This window comes from Cavia porcellus, unplaced genomic scaffold (assembly GCF_034190915.1).
Source record: "Cavia porcellus strain 051 isolate PalLab524CR breed Dunkin Hartley unplaced genomic scaffold, mCavPor4.1 scaffold_6, whole genome shotgun sequence".
Taxonomy (NCBI): domain Eukaryota; kingdom Metazoa; phylum Chordata; class Mammalia; order Rodentia; family Caviidae; genus Cavia; species Cavia porcellus.
Genome location: NW_026947489.1, coordinates 89,396,542 through 89,404,300, shown reverse-complemented (window position 1 = coordinate 89,404,300; position 7,759 = coordinate 89,396,542).

Genomic DNA, 7,759 nt, shown 5'->3' with positions numbered 1-7,759 from the left:
CACACAGAGCCTGCTGCAGTGACTGGCACTTGGTCAGAGCAGCACCTCCAGCTGGAAGTCATTGCCCCTTCCCCGGTGTGGCCCTGCGCCAGCCTGTCCTCTGCGGTGGACTGTGAGAACCCATGCTCTGTCAGAGCCATCTTTTTTTTCTTCTAAAACAAGTTTCTTCCATGGTGAATAATCACCACTTCCTCCTTCACTCACTTTTATGTGAATCACAGAATAGTACATTTCTTAAATTAGTCTTAAACGGAACAATATGTTTAAGTCATACATACAGTTTTTTTCTGTTTTTTTTTTTTTTTTTGTACCAGGGATTCAGCTCAGGACCCTGCACTTGCAAGGCAGCCGCTTATGTCACTGAGCTAAATCCTCGGCCATACATAAAGTAATTTCATAAGCCAGGTGTGGTGGTGCATGCTTGTTCTCTCAGCTTGAGGGAGGCTGAGGCAGGAGGACTGCCCTGAGTTTGGTGTCAGCCTGGGCTACACAGTGAATTCAAGACGAGCCTGAATTATGCATAGAGAAGTTCTCTCTCTGTCTCTCTCTCTGTCTCTCTCTCTCTCTCTCTCACACACACACACACACACACACACACACAGAAGTATAAAGTCCAAAGAAGCAACTTTGGCACTTTTTACACTAAGCATGTATTAAGTTTGTCTTCTGACAAACATTGGTTCCCCTAGAAGATACTTTTAGGCTTATTGTCTGTCTTAGCCATCTTTTTTGTTTTGTGTTTTTCGGAACTCAGATACACAACTTCAACAAGCATGAACCCAAATCTCTCTCCCTCTCTCTGTCTCTCTCTCCCTTTCTCTCTCTCTCTCTCTCTCTCTCTCTCTCTCTCTCTCTCTCTCTCTGTGTCTCTTGTACTCTACTGTTGAACTACATCTCAAACCCTTCACACAAATAATGATCACATAAGGTGAAAAGGTAAATACCCTAACACATACATACAGATCTGTGTGCAGACATGTAGGGCTCTGCATGTCTTGCATGTGGTAAAGTCCAGCTGACACATGAGAGGGCATTCCTTGTGCCCAGGACTGTGTTTTTGTCTTGCATGTGGTAAAGTCCAGCTGACACATGAGAGGGCATTCCTTGTGCCCAGGACTGTGTTTTTGTTTTTGTGTTTTGGTACCGGGTATTGAACTCACGATCTGGCGTTTGCCAAGCAGGCATTTATGCCTCTGAGCTAAACCCCCGGCCCCCAGGACTGTGTTTTACATTTATTGTTTCTTTTCACTTTTTCCGCGGTGTCGCCTTCCAACTCGGTTCTTACAGCGGCCTTAGGAGGACCACATTATCCGTGCTAAGGTGAAGGAATGAAACTCAGAGGGTTTATGTTTATGATGACAGTCAGCAAGGGAATGAATGCGCTCCCATAAGCGGGGCTCCCTCCAGCCTGTCCGAGAGGAGGAGCCAGAGCGGTCACGGAGGCAGAGGAGGTGGTGGCTTCTGAGCTGGCCTTTGAAGAAGGAATGGAGCTCAGACAAGGGGAGCTGCAGCGGAGTCTGGCCCAGACGGAGGACTGGGCAGCTTCGTCTACCTTGAGGACAGTGGGTTTAGACTTCGCAGCGCCGAGAAGTGGAAATCTGTCTCCTGTGGGTGGCTATAACCTTGGGTCCTGTCTCCCAGCCCAGCACTGCCTGTGCCTGTGTGGTCCCAGGGTGTCTGGGGAGACACTGTCCCCATGGCCTTCCCAGGAGCCAGAGATCAGGACGGGAGAAAGGAGGGACAGTGCCTGAAAACCCCAGTTCAGGCCAGTGCTGCCACACCAAGATCTAAGACCATCTTAGCAGTCACAGCTGTCCAGGCTTCTGTTTATTATTCTGTAAAATGGGCACAATAGCAGGGTATGGTGGCACACAGCTGTCATCCCAGCACTCAGAAGGCTGAGGCAGGAGGAGTGTCACAAACTAGAGGACACCCTGGACAACATAGTAAGTCCAAGATCAGCCTGAACTACATCGCAAGACCCTCTTTCAAAAATCAAAACAAAGGGCTGGGGATATAATTGAGTGGCACAGTGCCTGTCTGGCAATTGTGAGGTCCTGAATTTGACTCCCAGTACAAAAAAAAAAAAAAAAAAAAAATCAAAACGGAATCATTGAAGAGTACAATCCTCGCTTCCAATGGTTCAGTCTACAATCCTTCCACTTTACAGCTGTGTGAGGGTACCCCACATTCAGTGGATACAATTTTTTTCCCTAGCCCTGGGCTTTGAACCCAGGCCCTGACTGCTCCCCTTCTGAGCCACAGCCCAGGGAGACAATCAGCACCTACCACAGGCTGCATTGTTAAGCTAGGGTGCTCAGTGGGTTCCAGAATCACACTCAGAACCTTGTGCTTGCCAGTCAGGGCACAGCCCTGACCCGAATGTGCATATTTTTATCTTTCTTTATGTTGAAGATTTGTTGCAGTGAGGCCTAGCACTTTTGTAAAGAAGTAAATGTTGAAAAGTCCAAGCCAGGTGTGATGGTCCACACCTGCGATGCCAGTGTCTGAGAGACTGAGGCAGGAGGATGGCAGGTTGAGCCCAGCTGGACTGCACAGTGTCGTGATTTAGTGACACCTTGTCTCAAAATTAAAATAATAAGAACAAATAGCAAAGAGTTGGGGATGTAGCTCAATCTGAAGGACTTGGCGGTTTATTGTCAGTAACGTGTGCACACAAGTAACATGTATGAGAATGGAGGTTCAACATAAATAAACAATAATGAGTGAAATCCTAAGATGAGACAGATCTGAGGTTCAGTCTGGTTTTCCTTTTTTTTTTTTTTTTTTTTTTGGAGGGGGGGTTGGCACCAGGGATCGAACTCACAACCTCACGCTTGCCAGGCAGGCACTTACATCACTGAGCTGTATTCCCAGCACTTAAGTTAATTTTGAACACGTTACCTCACGACTCCAAACCTGGATGTCTTCAGCCATAAATCTCCATCTAAACAGAAAGCTGTTCTTTTAGTAAGGATTAAATGCAAAAATATAGCTGGGGCTGGTGGTGCCTGCCTGTGATCCCAGAGCTTAGGTGGCTGAGGCAGGAGACTCCTCTCCAGTGCTAAGCAGCCTGGGCTACCTAGTGGGGTCAAGGCCAGCCTGGATTGCATAGCAGAGACTTTCCCTCAAAAATAAAGAAACGAGGGCTGGGGATTTAGCTCAGCAGCATAAGCACCTGCCTTGCAAGCAGGCGGTCGTGAGTTCGATCCCTGGTACTGGTAAAAATGAAAAAGACAAAAAGAAAAGAAAAGAAACGGATCTCAGGGGGCTGAGAGTAGCTGTGGAGTTGAGCATGTGGAAGGCCCTGGGTTCGCTCAGACCCCCAAAGTGACGAGTGCCTGGTCGTCATCCCCTGTCATTGGCTGTGACCAAACTGGTTTTACAGCACACAGCAGTTCCTATTTCTGCTTTCAGTTTGAAAACCAGAAACCTCGGCTTCAGAGCAGTCTGTCTCCGCCTTGTTTACCCAGGTTTTCTGTTTTGTTTTGTTTTGTTTTTTCAGAGTCTGGTTCTACTTTGGCACTGACTGCTGGACTGTGTGGCCTGCCGAGCAGAACACAAGCGCGGAATTCTACAAATCTTTTATGCGTCTTCTTCAAAATTGAACCGCCCTCCTCCTGCCTCTCCCCTCTTTTCCCCTTTCTGCTCCTGGGCCTCTTCTTTGGGGTGCTGGGGCAGGATTGGGGCCTCCTCCACAGCGGGTGGAGCTCTTGGCTTGGGACAGCTCTCCTTTACGGAGAGGAGCCACTTTCAGGCAGAGGGGGCAGATCTTCCAAAGGGCTTTTTTCCACGGGCCACTTTTTAACAACAAACTGTAAACATTGACACCACAGAGAAGAGATTTGTTCAGGGTCACTCATAAAAAGGGCGTGACTCAGGGGTTTCCCAAACCAAGTAGCCCTTTGCCCTTGTTACTTAACAGTAAGATCTTTCTTTTCTCTTTTTTATTTTTTGAGATGATCTCACTGTGTAGTCCAGCCACCCTGAACTCAGGGTGATCCTCCTGCCTCAGCCTCCCCCGGCTGGAATTACAGGTGTACACCACCACGTCTGGCTACAGTGAGAAATTTTCTTAACGGTGAGGTCTTTGTCAAACACCAATTGTTACTTATAACTGATTCACGTCTCCAGCCAGGAAGCTGTCTCAGGTCTGTTAATAAAAAGCTGTATTAAGTTAAAACACACAGGGCTCAGGGGTAGAAAGATTGGCAAGCACGGGCACAACCCTGGGATTATCCTAGTTACTAAAAACCAAACCAAACCCACGTTTGCCATTTTGGAAAATAAAACAAGGGGGTCGGGTGAGTTGGTGCATGTTTATTTTTTATTTTTTTGTGTTTTTCATTTTTATTGGTACCAAGGATTGAACTCACGACCACCTGCTTGCAAGGCAGGTGCTTATGCCGCTGAGCTAAATCCCCAGCCTCTGGTGCATGTTTATAACCCTAGCACTGTGGGAAGCTGAGGCAGAAAAGATTGTGAGTTTGAGTCCAGCCTTGGCAATTTAGGGATTTAGTGAGACCTGATTTTGAAGTAAAAACAAAATACAATGTAGCTCAGTATAAAGTCATCCCCCAACCAAAACAAAACAAAACAAAACAAAAAAACAGAAAAGAAATTTAGAAAAAGTCTTTCAAACAAAAAGCAGTTCTTTTTCCTCCAACATCTGTCCTTCTATGCCCCTAAAGAACACATTTTTAAAAATTGTGGTAGCGAGCTGGGTGTTTAGCTCAGTGGCATAAGTACCTGCCAGGCAAGTGCAAGGTCATGAGTTCAAACCCCGGTGCCGGAAAAAAAACAAAAACAAAACAAAACAAAACAAACAAAAAAATTGTGGTAGCAAGACCTGAAATCCTAGCACTGGGGAGGCTGAGACAGGAAGGTCACCGAGAGTGCAAGGCCAGTTTGAATCCCAGTCTTAAGAGAGTCCAAGAAGCCGGGCATGGTGGCTCATGCCTGTAATCCCAGCACTCGAGAGGCTGAGGCAGGAGGATTGTTGCATGTTCAAGTGGGCTACAAAGTGAGCTCAAGGCCTGCCCCAACTGCATAGCGAGACCCCGTCTCAAAAAAGACAAAAAAAAAGTCCAAGAAATAAAACTGTGGTGAAATGGACACAAATAAAATTTATCTTCTTAGCTTTTTATTTGACTTTTGTTGTTGTCCCTTTGTTTTTTGAGATAAGATCTTGCAATTAGCCCAGGCTGCCCTTGAACTCACAGTGATGCTCCTGCCTCAGCCTCTGAGTGCTAGGATCACAGACGTGCACCACCATACCGGTTTCCTTCTTAACCCATTTCTGGTGTACAGTTCTGTGGCACTTACCCATATTTACACTGTTATGCAACCATCACCACAATCTGCCTCCAAAACTATTTTTATTTTGAGAAAAAAAGAAAAGAAAGCAATTTTAATTTTAAATGGTGGTGGAGCTTAAGCCTTCAGGTCAACCCCCATTGCTACAACAAAGAAAGATCCCCTCCCCTGTGGCTCCAGCCACACAGCCCCCATCCTGCTTGGTCTGTGACTGTAACCACTCTAACCTCCCCTTACATGTGTAATCAGGGGACACCTACCCTTGAGTGTCTGGCTTATTTCTCTAGCATTTCTTCAGGGTTCAGCTGTCTCATCACACTAGTCAGAATCTCTCTTTTTCCAGGCTGAATAGTATTCTATTGTGTATATGAACCACACTTGGGTTGTTTCTGCCTGCTGGCTGTTATGAGGAATCCTGTTACAAGCTGTGGTTTACAAATGCCCACCGGAGTCCCTACTTTGAATTTTTGCTGTTTTTGAGACAGGATCTCCATAGTCTAGGCTGGTCTAGCCCACACTGTCCTTGAACTTGCATCAATCCTCCTGCCTCAGCCTCTAGAGTGCTGGGATTACAGGACCGCACCACCATGTTCGGCTGAAGTATCTTTTTATGTGCTTATCAGTCAACTGCATCTCTTCCTTGGAGAAATGTATTCAAGCTGAAAGAGAACCATTTGAACTATTTAAACCATTTATGCTTTATCTGATATCTTTACCTCTAAACATCTTTTTTTTTTTTTTTTTTTAGACAGGGTCTCACTCAGCCTGGCCTTAGACTCTCGGTCATCCTCCTGCCTCAGCCTCCCAAGTGCCAGGATTACAGGTGCGAATCCCTCTGTACTTTTTATGAGCTAGCTTGTGAAGCACAGAGGCAAGGATGTTGGTAAGGAGGCGGGAATCAGGGCTTCCTCAGGCTCACCAGTGGCATAAGCCACATCCCAGGGCCCACACGCAGTGCCACCATGTGCGGCATGCCGTGGATATGTTTAGCCCCTGGGAAGCACGGCCGGCTGACGCAGTGGGAGACAGGATTCGGGAAGTTGCAGGTCCTGGAAGTTCCATTTTTGGACAATCTTGGGCTTAGGGAGCCCAGGTGGGACCCCAGGGCAGAAGATCCCTCTCCCAGGACTGGCCCTAAATCTGCGGGCAGTGCAAGGGCCTGTAAACCTGCATCTTCCAGTATGAGGACCACCCTGCGGAAGTCAAGGCTGAGGCCAGGCAGGGACAGTTATTTACTCAGAGGGGGAAATAATTTACCCAGGGTCCCCCTGCAAGCCAGCATGGCAGGGAACCAGAGCCCAACGTCCAATGGGCCAGCTTCAGAGCCCTGTGCCCAGTCACAGTCCTCAGGAAGCCACATCCTTGAAAGTCCAAGTCCTCACGGGGATCGGACTGTCCCTAGAGCCCGGGCTCCAGGGCATCTGAAGTCAATTTGAGGATTGAATAGAGGAGCTGTGCCAGCTCCTCATGACCTCAGCCGAGCCACCATCCCTGGCAAGGGCAAAGGTTCCTTGGGCCACACTTCGACCTCAGCCAGTGCCCCTTGGCTGGCTTCTCCATCTCCAAGTCAGAAGGGGGACCCAGGGGTCTCTGCCCTGTCCTCTCCCTCTCCTCTCTGAGGAAGAGTCTGGCTGGTCCAGGACTGGAGCCTGGGTACACTGTGGTGACCTCCTTACCCAGAGTCACCTTTCCAGCCAGCCCCAGCCGCAGGGATGGCCAGAGGAGGGCACTAACCTCTGGTGCCGGCTGCCCCATGTTTCCTGGGTCACCTGCAGCCGGGCCCCAGGGGACCCAAAGGAGCTGCAGGGGAGGTGGGGGTGCCAAGGCGCTGAGCCTGGCCCCGGGATGCCTTGCCTGTGCGCTTCCCTTTGCGCCTCGGAATACCAGGTTTTAGGGCCCCAGCTAGTGTGGCAAATGCCAGTGGACACTCAGGCCCCAGTCCCTGACGCCTCCAGGAGCAGCGGCGCCATAAGGTGCAGCGCAGTTGGGGAGCGGGTGGGAGGACGCAAGTGAGTTCGCGGTGCCCCAGGACCAGAGGTGGCTCTGCCAGGGCTTGGTGGCCACTCGCAGGCACCGAGGGGACCCTCGGTCTCTCCGGCCTCCCCCTCCCTACCCTGACCCTCGTTTGCACTGGCGAACTCGGGAGGGGGGCGCTCCTCTCCAGATCACAACTTTGGGGTCTTTACATGGCCCACGCGGGGAACGGGGCGCGGGGCAGGGCCAGCCCGCGCCTCGCCATCGTGCAATCAACGAACTCCCGCGCCCCGCAGCCCCTGGCATCTGGTGTTCCGGAGGGGACGCTGTCTGGGGGAGGTGGCGGGTACCGTGCAGCCCGCCTTCGGATTCACGGGGAAGCCAGGGCGATGGGGGACGGGACGGGGTCCCACGCGAAAGTGGCCCGTCCCCTCCCGCGCCTTGCCCCGCCCCGGGACCCTCCCGCTCC